Source organism: Urocitellus parryii, chromosome 13 (genome assembly GCF_045843805.1).
Source record: "Urocitellus parryii isolate mUroPar1 chromosome 13, mUroPar1.hap1, whole genome shotgun sequence".
In the NCBI taxonomy this organism is placed as follows: Eukaryota; Metazoa; Chordata; class Mammalia; order Rodentia; family Sciuridae; genus Urocitellus; species Urocitellus parryii.
The window spans coordinates 66,096,546-66,114,035 of record NC_135543.1 but is presented as its reverse complement, the minus strand read 5'-3'; the positions used below and the strand labels follow the sequence as shown (position 1 = coordinate 66,114,035).

The 17,490-nt window shown below is 36.1% G+C and overlaps 1 protein-coding gene across 2 annotated transcripts in view; it reads right to left on the bottom strand.

Moving 5' to 3' along the window:
- Slc71a2 (solute carrier family 71 member 2) overlaps positions 1-17,490 on the bottom strand; it is a 60,704-nt gene that overhangs the window by 42,349 nt on the left and 865 nt on the right. Inside the window, exon 1 of one of the 2 annotated variants that reach the window (XM_026406912.2) lies at positions 1,698-1,756. The exons of the other annotated variant lie outside the window; for it this stretch is intronic. The gene's annotated coding sequence lies outside the window, so the exon portion shown is untranslated. Of the gene's footprint in view, positions 1-1,697; positions 1,757-17,490 lie in introns of those variants that run through there. 2 annotated transcript variants of the gene reach the window in all.

Sequence of the window (17,490 nt, the reverse complement as noted above, 5' to 3'; positions counted from 1 at the left end):
AGACCCTCTCTGTCCCTCCTTCCTGTGTATAGCTCCTGAATTCAGAAACACTGGCATCTGGCCTAGCTCCTCTCTTGCTGGCTAGCTCTCCCCCAATCCAACCCTTAGGTCTCCTGCCTACATTACAGGGTAGCTTTCTAAATGGGACCCTACTCCATTTTGCTCCTTCACCTCACGTCAGAGGGATGGGTCTCAATGTAAATCAGATCCCATTACCCCTCTGGTGCCCACCGCATCCAACCATGCCCAGCAGGGTCCCACAACTCCTTCTCTCCTTGTTATGCTCTATCATTTTCTAGAGGAAACAAATGTCATAATTTTAATTTATTGTTTATTTCCCCTGGAATATAAATGCCACATAGGAAAGGTTCAATGATCCATTCCAAATAGTCATTCTCCCATTCCCCTATAAAATATTAGTGGCATGGAAGAAGGATCTCTTCAGAGACTAATGTCTTTTTTCTATTCTCTCATTTTAGCACAAGTCTGAATGTAGGAAAAAATCAGAATGAATGGTCTTGTTCCTTCAACAATGAAGTGGTATGAGTAAAGTGGGGAGAGTGAAAACCACACAATATATAAATTAAAAAAATTTAAGAAATATTAACCCAAAAGCAATGAGTAAACTTTGGATTTTGACTAAAACTGGAAAAAACAAAAGATAATTTTAAGATAGTCATGGAAATGTGAAAACGAACTGGGCATTAGATGATACTAGAGTTACATTCACTGTACTAATGGTATTAAAGTTAGATTTCAAGTCCTTATTTCTCAGAAATAGATACTAATGTATCTATTTAAGAAATGAGATGATGTCTCAAATCTAGTTTTAAAACAACAGAAACTTAAAAAATGACAAAATAAATCAGAAGTAGGAGTAGCAGATTAAATGAAAAAAGGGCAAAAAGTGATGATTATTGAAGATGAGGGAGAAGTACGTGAGGGGGACACTGCAATTTTCGTGTAAAAACTTCCATCGGAAAAATTTTTAAGTTGGGAAGATCAACGACAAAGACAAAAACTTACAGAAGATTATGATTCCCAGAATGGACTTATCTTAGGCTTTGTTGTACAATTTTATTTATAATTTCTTTGGCATTCCTTCAGAACTGGCACTTATCTACCACACTCTACTGTTTAGAAACCAATTTTCAGTGACTGTTTTAGGCATTTCATCTACATGAAAAAGGAACAAGTACATTTGTTCCCAAGAAACTGAAGTGTGTACTCCACAATATTTTAATAAATGTCAACGAATCGTTACTACTAGAATGCTGGGGAAATTGTGGTGGCATTGTTACCAAATACATCAATTTAAAAAATCTGGATATAAATTGCATATTGGAAAGCAATTTATTAACATCCAAATGTGAACTGTTTAACTCATTACAAAGAATGACTAAGAACTTCTAAGTTTGATCTTTTGTGTAAATAAATTAAGAAAGTAATGATTTTCCATATGAACTACATAATACATAAAACACCGGATTACAAAAAGATGCACACACATATGTGTGCTTTAACATTCTGGCTAGACAGAAGTAGGCAATTCTTAACTCTGTAATCTAATTCTCAATTAAGTAGTTTGTAACTAAAAATTTCCTAGTCATATGGGTGAAAAATATGATTAGTACTTGTATTAGTCAGCTTTTCATCACTGTGACCAAATGCCTGACAAGAACTTAGAAGAAGTTTACCTTTGCTCATGGTTTCAGAGGATTCAGTCCATGGCCTCTTAACCCTGCCATACCCCTTGTTCCCTCCAAATCTTTGTTGACGCTGCACTCAAGTCATCTTTCTGAAAATACAAATATCATCCTATCACTCCTATGGAAGACTGTAAAGAACTAAGCTAAAAATTCTTCCTGTTCCTATCACACCTTGTCACAATCTAACTCTGGGGCTGATTCTATCATAAAGGGTAGTCTAGGATTGGGGGTGCAGCTCAGTGATAGAGTGTGTTTTACATTTCATTCTCTAGCAATAATCCCTAAGTGTGGTCTCTAACACCAAGAGGGAAAAAAAAAACATAGTCTATTTCTCTCTTTCCCAGTTCTGGGCTGGTTCAACAATTTGCTCTGAACAAAAGAAGTGAAAACATGGCTCCTGAACTTTTAGGCCTTTCGAGTTCCTCAAGCCTAACGTGTGAGGAAATCTCTTCTAACCAAGGAGGCTGAGAGCACCCCAGGCTTTCCCTGTTCAGACCAGCCAGCTTCACAGGCATCACCAACTGCCAGACCCAGGAACAAGGCCATGGTTCACTTGTCAATCCAGTTAAGCCTCGAGATGACTGCAGAAGCCCTAGAAACCACAGCAAGACCAGTGCCCAATCCCCACCTGAGCCCCACCCAAACTGCTACCCCAACGGACCGTTATCAGCGTGGGCAGATTCAAGTCACTAAGTTTTATGTGGCGATTAAGTGCTACAAACCCCCTCTGTCCTCATGATAAAGATTAAGACTTCATGAGGCCCCTTTTGTAGCTCTCTAATCTTTTCTTTCACTGCACATGTCAATGATAAATCTGAGAGATGAAAAGAATATATTCTTCTTCATAAAAACACCATTTTATATTGTTTTATAGAGTGGATGTGTTATAGACATTTGTGGTCAGAAAGGGCAACAACTACTGTGAAATCACATTTTGAAGGCCAGACTTTAAAAACAAACAGTTCACAGCAACAGTGATGTGAGGGAATAGAGGAAGGTGGGTCATCTGACTTATTATGTAAGCACACAGAACATGCCACAACATGGACGAACTCTGGGCACATTATGTTAAGTAAAATGAGCCAGTCACAAAAAAGACATTATGTGGTTCCACTTTCATGAGCTATCTAAAGAAGTGAAACTCAAAGAAACAGAAAGTAGAAGAGGAGTGGCCAGGGGCTGAGGGAAAGGGAAAATAAGTTGTCATTGTTTGAGGGAGAAATAAGGAACAGGCATAATGGGTTTAGAGTTTCAATTTTGCAACATTAAGAAATTCTGGAGATTGGTGGCACAACACTGAGAAAATACTTAACACCACTGAACTGTACACTTAAAAAAACGGTACACTTTAAGATAAATTTTGTGTTATGTGAATTTTACCACAATTTTAAACACACATTCATGGGATATCCAGTCATGTAAGGAAAAAGTATAAAATTTTTGAAGTATATTCTAATCCAAACCAGTACTGCCACAAGATTAATAATAATTTCTGTATTACTATGGAAACTACATATGAAAAATATATTTCACTATGAACTGTCAATATTTTCACCATTCACATATTTGCTACCTTTAACCTATATGCTTTGTATCTATCTGGTTAGTAAAGTGCTCTAGTAAAAGAATTCTTAATCAGAAAGCTTTTTAAAAAAATATTAATGTGAATAAAGAACATAGTTTTAAAAAAAACAAATCAATGTGGGCTATGATGTAGTTCAGGGTTAGAGCATATACAAGGCACTGGGTTCAATCCCCAGCACAAAAAACAAAACGAACAACAACAAAAATGACCATACCAGAAGATTCTTCTTTTCTTCCTCCTACCTAATAACAGTTTTGGAGTACAAGCAGGAAAAACAACTTTATTGGTTACCTCTTAAGTTAATCTAACTTTTCTACAAAGTCTAAAATTTTTCTCACCTCGAAAGGCCTAAATAAATGGCATGTCTAGCTAGGTGTGGTGAGGCACACCTGTTAATTCCAGCGGCTCAGAAGACTGAGGCAGGAGGATCAGAGTTCAAAGTCAGCCTTAGCAACAATGAGGCGCTAAGCAACTCTGTGAGACCCTGTCTCTAAATAAAATACAAAATAGGGCTAGGGATGTGGCTCAATGGTTGGGTGCCCCTGAGATCAATCCTTCGTACCCCCCACCCCAGATAAAAAAATAAATGGCATGTTAAATATTCAAAATTGACAACTTCTTAAACTAAACCAATGAAAAAACAAATTAAAGCAAACCAAGAGGCCAATAATAATTTCTGTAAATATTCCTATCTCTATCAATGATCTTTGAGAATAAAACTATTCAGCTGCAAGTAATAAACTCATATTTGTTGAGCTCTACTAAATATCAGCTAAGCAAGAACAATGGTGAGCAACAGAAGCGATTCCTGCTCTCGTGTCACAGAATGTAAAATTACAAAAGGAAATATACACTCTAAAGGAAAAGACCTAGGCTAGCAACAGTATTAAAAGGACCCTGAGTAATAGCCAGAAAATTTTTCTGTAACAGCAGCTACACATGTAATGCTAGGCCCTAATAAAGCACATGGTATATGCTATCATTTTATCCGATTACAGCCTTCTGAGTTAGAAACTATTAAATACATTGCTCAATTCAAACAATAAATGATTGACTGAGCTGGCATTCCATCAAGATAGTCACTCACCTTCAGAGTGTGTGTTACTCTTATATTGTACTGCTTTTCTTTTTTTTTAGTCTTAAAAGTAACCTTTTCTTTTTTTTTTTAACATTTATTTATTTATTTATTTTTGGTTTTTGGCGGACACAACATCTTTGTTGGTATGTGGTGCTGAGGATTGAACCCGCTTGAGCCACATCCCCAGCCCAAAAGTAACCTTTTCTATTCAGACCATTTATTCTTTTTTTCTATTTTTATTGGTTCTTTTTAGTTATACAATAGAATTTATTTTGACATTATAAAAGCATGAAATATAATTTGTTTCAATTCAGTCCCCACTACTTTCCCTTTCCCTCTTCTCCTCCCTTCCCCTGGTCCCTTCCCTCTACTCTACTGATCTTTCTGCTAAGTTTTTTTTTTTTTTTTTTTTTTTTTTATTAGTGTCTTGTGGATGTACATGATGGTGATTCACTGGGGTATATTTATACATGCACACAGTAATGTAAGGGCAGATTCATTCTACTTTCTTTCCCTATCCCATCTCTCCTCCCTTTTCTTTATTCGCCTTTGTCTACACCACTGGTCTTTCTTCTCTTTTCCCCACCCCCCACTTATTTTGGATCAGCTTCTGCATATCAGAAAAAAACATTCAACTCTACTTCTTTTCATGTAGAGGTTGATTCTCCACAAACAGAATCAGCACATGTGAGTGGTAGACAGCCTGCACTGCAGGAACCTGAATAAGTGGTGACAGGAGTCAAAGGTAGCCAGTCCCTCAGACAAAGCAAAATGCATACCTTAACCCACTCACTAGTTCCTCACACTGAGTTTGGCGACTGCATTTGGCCAATAGGGCAGTTTCCACCAATCTCTTCATTTACTTTCTCAAACATACCTGAAAAGCTCAGATGAACTAGGGCACCTGGCTTTTCTCAATCAAGTCAACTGCTGTACACAAGGAAAACATAAAGTTGAAAGTTATTCCCATTCATTCCACACATGATTCCCAACTCAAAGATCAAAGTACACAGTAAACACCAGCAAGCTGCAAGTATGAAAGCAAAAGCAAAAGGACAGACTCGCTTCTCTTCACATGCAGTGCCTGGATGCTTCTCCTCTCTGCCATATCCTTTCCACTGGTGGCCAAACTGAAGGGCAGACAACATGACCACTTCATTTAGAATGAATCAGCTGCTTTTTATGAGAGGAGAAATTTTTTTTAAAGGAGGAGGAGTGGCAGCGTGTTATTCGTCCAGATACAAATAATATAGTAAAGTAAAAATGCCTTTTTTTCGGAGAAAATACTAAGATGATCACTATGTAATAACATTGTATTTAAAAATAAAGGAAATACTCTTACTATACTACAATCTTTCAGTTCATACTTCTTTAATAGCTATAATTTTCCTCTAAGGCAGTGATAGGTGTCCTAAGAGTCAGAGTGCAGATGCAGCTAAGAGACATACAAACAGCACATACACTCTGAATGCTAAAATTAGGAAGCCCATCACTGCAAAAGATAAAGAATAAATACATGTTGAGTATCTCTTATCTGAAATGCTTGGGACTGAAAGCTGTGTTTGGTCAGTGTTTCGTTACTGTGACAAAACACCTCAGATTAAAAAAAAATTATAAAGAGGCAAGGTTCATTTTGGCTCATTTGGGAGGTTTTAAGTTCATGGTCCATTGGTCTATTGTTTTGGGGCCTGCAGCAATGCAGCACATCATTGTGGCGCCTGTAGCAGAGGAGGCTGCTCACCTTATAGAAATCAGGTAGCAAAGAGAGACAGGAAGGGGCCCAGGTCACCATATTCCCTTTAAGGGCACACCCCAAGCCCTAACTACTAAAGGTTCCACCATTTCCCAATAGTGAGGGGCACTCAAGATCTAAACTACTCAAATATATAAATGCTAATGGGATGACATTATTATACAGCCAATTTACACATAAATATATTTATAATACTCATGTCAATAGGCATATATTATGGTTTGTATATGAAGTGTCTACCAAAAGCTTGTGTTAATGCAGGAATGTTCAGAGGTGAAATGACTAGATTGTGAGAGAGCTGTAGCCCAATCAGTTCACCCTAGTTTGACTGCACTAATTAGGTAGTAACTATAGACAGAGGGGCTATAGTTACGGCTGGAGGAAGTGGATCGCTACTCTGAAAGAGTTCATCTTCTCTGTTGCATCTTCCCCTTTCTCCCTCTGCTTCCTGGTCACCATAAGGTAAGTAGTTCTCCTCCGCCACGCCCTTCCACCATGATGTTCTGCCTCACCTTGGGCCCAAAGCAATGGAGTCAGCCTAACCTGAACTAAACTTCTGAAACTGTAAGCCAAAATATGTAAGTTGTTCTTACAGGGTATTTTGGTCACAGAGAAAAAAATTTGACTAAATAGTATATAATTGCTTCATCATTTTTAACAGCAGCTTAATAATATTCCAACACATGAATGTACCACATTATTTCATAAGGTTACTCTGAAGTTACAGATACTATTTCATGCTTATTATGATCAATATATACACACCTTGCACCTATCCCTGTCAAGTCTTGTTCAAATATTGTTTTAGGATAAGTTCCTTGAAGTAGAACTGCTAGGTCAAAGGCATGAGCTTTTTTGTACGTATATTAAGTGTTAGCTTCCATATAGGTTTAACCACCCCTGGAATATACTACAAAAGAGTGGAGATTTAAGAATTGAAAATATCTCTAAAGCAACATTTAAAAATCCTAACACTAAAAAGTCTCTCCTTTTCATACCAAGTATCATCTTATGACTGTATTTCATGACCCATCAATCATAGTATATACTCATATGTCAGGATTTGGCGAATTAAAAACACAAAGTCACTATTTTTCTTTAGGGAACATATTACAGGACCAGATCTTACATGAGGTTTTCACACTTTTACGGTATCACATTATCTTACTTGCAGAGGAACAGGTACTTTAGTACTCCATGGATCTGTCCACAAAGAACTACTAATGTGTAAATAATCTTAACTGAACTTTTGCTACTTTCAAAATGTAGAAATTAGATGTATAGTAATCGATGATCATGAAGCAAACTATCCCCAGAATTCTACATTTTTCTTCAGATCTCCTGTTGGACTGACCCAAGTTAGCAAGAGACAATGTAGTAGAGTGGAGCTACTCAAGCATGACTGACGATAAGATGATGCCATCTCTGTCACTGCACACAAAGAACAAGAAACAAAGCTCAGGCAACGCAGGAGTTTTTTTTCCCTTCCTCCACCGAGGAACAGGAAAAACCAACTTGACTGTATATTCAACTCTGTAACATGAGGAACTGAGCTGTCAAGTAAAAATTAGATTGGAACATAGATATGAGGAAAGTCCCAGTACCACCATAGTCAGCCTGGCTATTTTTAGCACATAAGTTATCTCCATGCTCTTGTTTATCTCTAGTCAAATACGTAACGTACTGCACCTATTTTTTACAGCTATCATAAGAATGGATGAATTATGGCTAGTAAAAACCATATCAACCTCCCTCAGAACTTTGTAAATATAATAATATTCACAATTTCTGAAAAAAATTCCAAAAATTATATGAAGGAAGTGAGAACCACTCATTTAAGGGCGATTAAATGATAAAAGTAGGAAAACACTCAGGTTTTTTGGTTCTATGTTACTCTGCTTCAATAGAAAGGTCTACTACTACATAAATAATATAGGTCCTAGAAGAAGAGACGATTTCAAAAGAGAGCAAAAAAGAACCTGGAAAGCACACCAATCAGAGTGAAGAGGGAAAGGTCGAAAGAACTTTCCAGAGGATCCTGTGCCTTTGTCAGGAAGTGCCCCTTCCTTTCTACCTTAATGAATGTCACAGTCATGACATTTTTTTCAATAAAATTATGGGCCCATTTAGAAATAAAGAAAGGGCAGAAAATCACTGAGTATGAAATGAAGCAGTGACACTGAGACTGAAATACTAATTTTTATTTAAAAAAAGTAACTTCTTAAGCTAAAGAAAGACAACTTTTTTTTTTTAAGCAAGAAAGCTAGAGAGGTTATTTAGGCATTTTCTTGGTAATAAATAAAAGACTGGTTACATTTACATAAAAATATAAAGATACACATCAAAACATTTCAGTTAAAATACAACTGTTAATTTGAAATTTATATAAGTGGATAGTAGAAGAAGTCTGAACATTTGAGTTAATCCTCTATCTTAAGTCAGAAAGACTTAAGTTAGAAAAACTAAAGATAACAGGAAATGTAAATGAATAAGAGTAAAGCAAAGGCAGAGCTGGTTTATTTGGAAATACTAATAAAAGTTTTATGTACCATGGAGGATGTTAAGAAACAGAGTTCTCCTTCAAAACAAGACAAAGTAAATGAATCCAGATTACCCTCCTGTGGGAGGGAGGAACAAAAGGAGGAAGAGAGGAAAGGAGGGAGGGAGGGAGGGAGGTAGAAAGTGAGGAAGGAAAGATTTCTGGGTACCAGATGCCAGGTAACAAAGGGCCCAGATATCTGAAGTGAGAAGACAAGTTGTACTTTATCATTACCCAAGTTTACTGCCTTAACAAGAGTTCCCAGGCTCCAGTACCAGAAGGAAGAGCCCAGGCAAAGCTTAGAGGACTCCCCAAGAGATTCAGCTGAAAGGCCAGGGAGATCAAGGCAGGACAGGGTATTAAAGAGGAAGAAAGGAAGGGAAAGAAAAAGAGAGAGGGAGGGAAGTGAAGGGAGAGACAGAAAGAAAAAAATAAGGAGAGAGGGAAGAGAGAAAGAAAAAAGGAGAGGGAAGGAGGAAGAGAAGCCGAGAAATCTGCAGAGGTTTCACCTCAAGGAATTCCGAGTTCTGATAAGCACATGCATGTGAGGAAATTACCAAAGGCCAGGGGAAAAATATCTTATGAGTGTCCAGATATGGTCAAATGCCACAATGAGCCTATATATGTTTCTACCACTCAGACTTCAAGGCGTGGAGGTACACACCTATAATTCCAGTGACTCAGGAAGCTGAGGCAGGAGGGTCATAAATTCAGGGCCAGCCTTGACAATTTAGAGAGATTTGTCTCAAAAAATGAAATGGGCTGGGGATATAGCAGAGTAACCCTTGTAAAGCAGAGCATCCTTGGATTCAATATCCAATACTGAAAAACCAAAACCAACCAACCAACCAACCAAACAAACAAACAAAATCCTCATTATTCACAGAGCATTGGATAATCAGGAAGACCCTGTCTGAGTAATGAGTGGGGGATCATTAAATCCTGCAATGAGTATGCTCTGAATGAGCCCAATAAATTAACAGCAATCTAGACAATGCAAAAAATGTAACACAATCACTAAAGATACAAACATTATAGCCATGCACATATATATTATATACAATGAACTAAAAATACAATATGTATTTTTGTAATTTTGGTTCATAACTCCACTCTCAATTTCCTACAAGATTTAAAAAGTGCACAAAAATAATTGTTAATTGATGTTTGGATCTCCAAATGTATAAAGATATAATTTGTGACAATAATGATGTAAGGGGAAGGAGAGAGAAATATAGTAGATTCTATAGATTAGTATTTCTCTCTTTTTGCTGGCGATCAAACTCAGAGCCTTATGTATGCTAGGCAAGCACTCTACCATTGATTCTGCATACTTTTGAAGTTAAATTGGTACCAATCTAAACTATATTGATCTAAATTTAGGATGTAAAATGCAATCTTCATAGTAATCATAAATAAAACATCTTCAATATACACATAAAAGGAAAAGAAAAGGAAACCAAAATATTTCACTACAAAAAATTATCTTTCTTTACCAGTAATAACTTTAAATGTAGATGTATCAGGCTTTCAAATTAAAAGGCAAAATTTGGCAGAAAGGATTAAAAGCAAGCATGATACAAGTAATACTTTCTTTAAGAGACTTGCTTTAGGTTTAAGGACACAAATAGAAAGGGAAAGAATAGAAAATAATATTCCACATAAACAAACCAAAAGAGAGCAGGGTTACTTGCTAATATCAGATCACAAAACTGTTAAGCCAAGTGAGGTGGCACTTAACTATAATCCCAGTTACCCTGGAGTCTGAGGCAGGGTAGCAAGTATGAGGTCAGCTTGGGCAATTTAGTGATAGTTTGTCTCAAAATAAAAATAAAAATAAAAAGGGTTAGAGATGTAGTGTAGTGTGGAGTGCTTACCTGGCATGTGAGAGGCCCTGGGTTTGATTCCCAGGACCATGGGGTGGGGTCGTTAGACAAAGTAGATATTTTGCCTGGCATGGTGGCATGTGCCTGTAGTTCCAGCTACTCAGAAGGATTGAGGTGGGAAAATCACCTGAGCCCAGCCTGGGAAACCTAGTGAGATTCCATCTCTAAATAAATAAGTAAAATAAATGTCTAATTTCATTATTGTTCATGTTTTCCCAGCATCATTAATTAAAGAGACTACCCTTTCCCATGTATGGTTTCATTTCTGGGCTCTCTATTCTGTCCCATTTGCTATTTTTGATTATAATAGCTTTGCAAGATAATCTGAAATCAGTGTTTCAGTGTGTAAGATAAATAAGTTATACAGATGTACTATAAAGCACATCTACATGCCTAATGCCTACTGCATTATATACCATCAGCTTTCCATATCTGTGTGTTCTGCATCTGTGGATTTAAACAACTGTAGATTGAAAATATCCCATGAAAAGAATCCAAGTATTTTTTTCTTGTCACTATTTCCTAATTAGTAAACCATAACAATTTCTATAGCATTTACATTGCATTAGGTATTACAAGTAATATAGAGATGATTTAAAGTAAATGGAAAGATGTATACAGCAAATACAACATCATTTTACATAAGGGACTTATGCATTTGCGAACGGGGACGAGTCCTGGAATCTATCCCCAATGGGATGACTATACTTAAAATTTGCTGGGAGAGTAGAGCTTATCTTAAATAATTTTACCACAATAATAATAATAATAATAATAATAATAATAATAATAATAATAATAATACAGGAAGAAACTCTGGGAGGTGAGGGATATGTATGTGGTCCTGATAGTAGTTATGGTTTTACAGGTATATACTTAGCTCATACTCACCAAATTGTATATGTTAAATATAAGATTTTTTACAATGAATCAGACCTGAGTAAAGTGGTTTAATTTTGAAAATGCTATTAAGACGGGCTGAGGTTGTGGCTCAGTGGTGGAGCACTTGCCTAGCATGCATGAGGCACTGAGTTCAATTCTTAGCACCACATATAAATAAATAAAAGGTCCATCAACAATTTTAAAAAATTTTTAAATACTATTAAGAAATTAAAAACAACACCAAAAAATGATAAAGAGGAGAGTACATCAAGAAAAAAAATTATAAAATACATCAAATGAAAGACCCCAAAATATATGAAGCAAATACTGAAAGAATTAAATGAAGAAACTTTTCTACATCAACTGGAAACAGGTGCTGCTTGCCTGTAACTAGACACTCATTAAGCTGAGGCAACAGGATCACAGGTTCAAGGTCAGCCTCAGCAATTTAGTGATACCCCCTAATCTCCAAAAAGAGAGAGAGAAAGAGGGAACACGCTGGGATGTAGCTTAGTATAAAGGGCCCCTAGATTTAATTCCCAGTACCAGAAAGAAAGGAATATCTAGGACATGTCTGTAAGGAAACAGAACTTGAATAACAATAAGAGCCACCTATATCTAACAATCATATATACAACATTCCACCCAACAAAGAATACAGAAACTCCTGAAATGCACATCATTCTGTAGGGTAGATCATATATAAGGCCACAAAACAGTCTCAATAAATTTTTAAATACTGAAATCATGCAAAGCATCTTTTCCAATCGCAAAGGAATGAAGCTACAAGTCAAAGATAGAAGAAAAACTGGAAATTTCACAAATATGTAGAATTTAAACAACATACCAAACAAAAAATAGGTCAAAAAGGAAATCACAAGGGAAATTAGAAAATACTTAAAAGTTGGTTGTGATGGCTCTTGCCTATAATTCCAGCTAGTTGAGAATCTGAGGCAGAAGGATCACTTGAACCCAGGGATTCAAAGTTAGCCTTGGCAACACAGATTACATCTCAAAAAAAAAAAAAGGAAAGAGAAAATACTTAGAAACAAATAATAAAAACAACAAAAACTAAAATTATGGGATGCAGCAAAAGGTAGAACGAAGAGAGACTATTGTAGCTATGAATGCCTTCTTTTAAATAAAAGCAGAAAGATTTCAAATCAATAACATAACTTTACAACTTAAGGAAGAGAAAAAGCAAAGCAAACCAAACTGAAATCAGGAGATTGAAGGAATAGGAAAAGTTTAAAGCATAGATAAATAAGAGAATAGTAAAACAGCATCAATGAACCTAAAAGAAGTGGTCATTTAAAAATATCAACAAAATTTTAGCTAGCTTAACAACAACAAAAAGATACACATACACACAGAGTCAGACATGAAAGTAGGCCAATTACCACCAACAATCGCAGAAATATAAAGGATACCAAAATACTATGAACAACTGTATACCGGATAACAATTATAAACTAGATAACCTCGATGACATGGTCAAATTCTTTGAAACACACAATTTACCAAAACCGAATCATTAAAAAACAGTGCATCTGAATAGACTTATAACAGAAGACTGACTCAGTAATCAAAAACCTCTTAACAAAGTCCAGGACCAGATGGCTTCAATGGTGAATTCTACCAAATGTTAGAAGAATCCTTCTCATAAACTTGAGAAAAATAAAAGAGGAATCACTTCCTAACTCATTCTATGAGGCCAGCATTACTACAATTCTAAAGCCAAACAAAAAAACCGAAACAATACTACCAGAAAACTACAAACCAAGTCCCTTACGAATACTGATGTAAAAATCTTAAACAAAATACAAGCAAACCTAATCCAACAGCACATTACAAGGATTATCCACTGTTACCAAGTGAGATATAATCCTGGAATGTAAAGATGTTCAACATATTAAAATCATAATGGAGAAAAGGTATCTGATAAAATTCAACATGCTTTGTGATCAAAACACACAAAAAACTAGAGGTAAAAGTCATCTTTTTTTAACATCATAAAAGGCATATATTTAAAAACCCCACAGTTAACATAGGGATCAAAGACTTAAAATATTCCTCCTAATATAATGAACAAGACAAGAATGTCTTGCCTTCACCATTCAATATTGTACTGGAAATTCTAACCAGAGCAATTAGACAAGAAAAAAAAAAAGCCATCAAAATTGGAAAGGAAGAAGTAAAACTATCCTTATCTGCAGATGATGTGACCCTACATGTGGAAAATACCAAAGAATCCAGAGAAGTTATTAGAACAATTGAATTCAACAAAGTCGAAGAATACAAGATCAACATACAAAAATCTTTATGCTTCTTTCCCAATACAAATTCATTGCTTCAGTTCTACTTTTGAAAGATTTATGTGGACTTCATTGAAGATTTTTTTTCATTAAATGTTTTTCTAATTTCTGAAAAAAATCAATTGTTCCCAAGTCTTTGTGTTACTGGATTAGGCAAGAATTTCTTAAATATAAGACCAAATACATGATCTGTAAAAGAACAAGTTGACAAATTTCATCACAATCTAAAACTTCTACTCAAGACACCGCTCAGAGAATGAAAATATGAACCACACACTAGAAATAAGGTATTTGCAAAACATCACAAAGGACCTGCATCCCAAATATATACAGAACTTAAAAAATTCAGTTATAAGAAAATCACCCATTCAGGTCGAAAAACAACAGTAACAACAAGCCTTTTCCAGGAAAAAATACAGGCTTAATGATGGCAAATTAAAGATCTAAATAATTCTAAATGTGAAATTGAAATGTTTCTGCCATAATGCATATTCACTCACAAACTGCTATACATCAACAGCTTATAAATGTTTTGGTTTTTTTGCTTTGATTTATTTACAGAGTTTGGCTGTGCCAATATTCTAGTACTATTTTGTCATTCTGGCTCCTAACAGTGTTAAAGATCAAAAGTTCATCATTACCATTTTTTTCCCTTAATATGTCCCTAGATCCTTTCACTTCTTTACAACCAAAAAATGTCACCATGTTAGTCATTTTTAAAAATAAAAGCTGCTCCTCCATTTCACCTGTATTCTTATTCTGAAAAAAACATTAACCATCACAGGAACTTCCTGGAACAATCTAAAGAAAATCATCTCACGAGACATTAGATGTCACCAGTCTTGTGAGCTTCCACATCAATGCTCTTATATGATATCCAAATACTGGCTTCTTGGAGTCTATGAACACCCTGAAATATTCCACTAAATTTAGTGGATTTTCTTTGCAACAAATTATAATTCTCATCAGACGCCCAAGAATAAATGAACCTGAAAGAACTTTTCCTTTATCTGGCTGTGAAAATTATGCATATTAGAAAATCTACAGTCAATGATAATACAAATAATTCTGATAAAACATTTCAAGGGCTGGGGTTGTGGCTCAGCGGTAAAGCGCCCGCCTAGAGCATGCGGGGCCCGGGTTCGATCCTCAGCACCACACATGAATAGATAAAATAAAGGTATTGTGTCTAGCTACAACTAAAAAAACTAATATTTTTAAAAAATCAAAATGCTTGTTAATAATGCACAACAGGGAAGAATAGAGCAGAGAGAAGACAATAAATAGGATAACTTATTTGATATGCAGGCCTCCCTTTTCTAGGAAGAAAGATATCATGGAAGAAATACTTGACTCCTTTATTATTCAGATCATTATATCTCTTTGCCAATATCTTTTTCAGTATCTACATCTCTTTGAGACATAGAAGAAAAGTAGTTGATTCTCTGTATATAGGCAGTATTCCCCATGATTATTAATACCAACAAACTGAAACCATGGTGTACCAGGAATAAAGCTAAAAGTAAATTACAACATATTAAAATAAAATAAAATCATGGAGCTGAGCTGGCCAGGCATGATGGTGCATGCCTATAATCCCAGTGACTTTCTGAGGCAAGAGGATGGCAAGTTCAAGGACAGTCTTAGCAACTTGGCAAGACCTTGTCTCAAAATAAAAACTAAAAAGGATTGGTGATGTAGCTCAGTGGTAGAACTACTGGATTCAATTCCCAGTACCGCAAAATCAAAACACAAAACTATGGGGGCTGTAGGTCAGTGAACCTGGAAGAGATATTAGAAGGAAACTGCAAGCAGGGAGAGAAAAAAAAAAAAAGGTATAATTTGGGGGTGCTGGCCAGAGACATGAACACCTAGGATTAAAGGGATTCACTGCTTTCCCAGCTTCCATACACTCAGAAAAGCACTGGTACCTTTCCATGCTTATCATTTCAGTAACTACAGCAAACAAGAAAACTCGGCAGTTTATCAATAACAAATGCACCTGCCCTCAGAGACAGCCTAGGTAGGATTATACCTGTGCCCCAAATTAGCAGATTAGCATCAGGATCCAAAGAAGAAAGAAGGAGAAATAAATTGAGCATAGGTTTCTTTGAGTAAACATACCTCAAAAGTTCCTGCTGTAAGCACATAAAATTAGCAACATTAACTTTTTTAGGTTGGGATCTACTTCTTGGCTAGATTAAAAAATGAGAACTGAGGTTTTTATCTCAGGGGATCGCTTATAGATCACTTTCTTTTTTTTTTTTTTTTTAAAGAGAGAGTGAGAAAGAGAGAGAATTTTTTAATGTTTATTTTTTAGTTTTCGGCGGACACAACATCTTTGTATGTGGTGCTGAGGATCGAACCCGGGCCGCACACATGCCAGCCGAGCGCGCTACCGCTTGAGCCATATCCCCAGCCCCTATAGATCACTTTCTGACTACTCAAAATTTATATATGTAAAAACACTAAGAATAACATCTAATATTAAGGGCTTATTAGGAGATGGGTTTCAGCAATCCTCAAAATACTACGAGGTAAATACTATTATTAGGAGAGGTTATGTAATTTGCCCAAAGTTACACAGGTATTAAAGGTGGAAACTGGAATTCCAAGCATGCTTACTTAATCTCCATGTTAATAATGATTCCACCTGGCAGTTTTTAAGCCTGTAAGCCATTGGGAGTCAATGAAAAAAAATTGCAGCAGTAGTGATCACATTTAAATTATTCAACAGTAATGTAAAGGGCAGACTTAGGATGAGATGAGCAAGGGTCTCAAAAGGGAGGTCAAAGTCTAGGAAAGGGACCATGGGAATGCAAAGGAGAGGGTGAAAACCTAAAAAAGCACCTAGTAAAAGTAGCTGCACTTTTTGCTTACTGTACATATGAAAAGAGATGAAGGAAGGTACTTCTCAGATTACTAGCTTGGCCACTAATTAGTAATTACTGTCTAACAATTCAAGGAAGACAGAAGGAGCTGGTAGTTTAGTTTTGTTTAGGGGATTGAATGACAGTTTGGTTTAATCAAAATTAAAACAAGAGAAACCAATTCTACAGAATTGACCTCCCCCTATAAGACAAGCTTTCCATATCTGCAAGATCCTACCTTGGAAACAAGCAATCTTTAATGCTTTTTCAAAAATAAGGAGTCACAGGGGCCTTCAACACTACTAAGTCCTCATTATACAGATTAGGCACTGAATGGCTAGGCTGTGTCAATACTCTGCCCAGAGTGACATTACTCTAGTAGAACCAGGACTAGAAACCAGCTCTGCTGGCTCCATCCTCCTTAGGGCTCCTTCTACTTCACCACCCTCCCAACTCCACTAATGGGAATTCACATCACCAAACATGCACGTATAATCATTGAGCACTTTTTAACTAAAAGCAAAATTAGTCGTGTAAGCTTAAAAATCTAAATATATTTTTTAGATATTTTTTTCATATATATTTTTTCATAAAATTCCCATTTTCCTTTAGAAAAACTTTTCCATGGTGTCAAGAGTCTGTTCATTTTAACATTTTCTAATTTTACGTCCTATATAGTCCCTTCTCTCCGCAAAAAAAAAAAAAAAAAAAAAAAATCCTTTTTAAACTTAGGACTGGGAAGAAATGACAGATCCTCTGTGCTTAGAATTCCACCATAAGAAACTAAGACGCCACTGACAAGGCCAAGTCGGCCGAATCCAGGCCAACGAAGTCAAGGCTGTCCAGTGCGACTGCTGTCAACGCCGTCTAAAC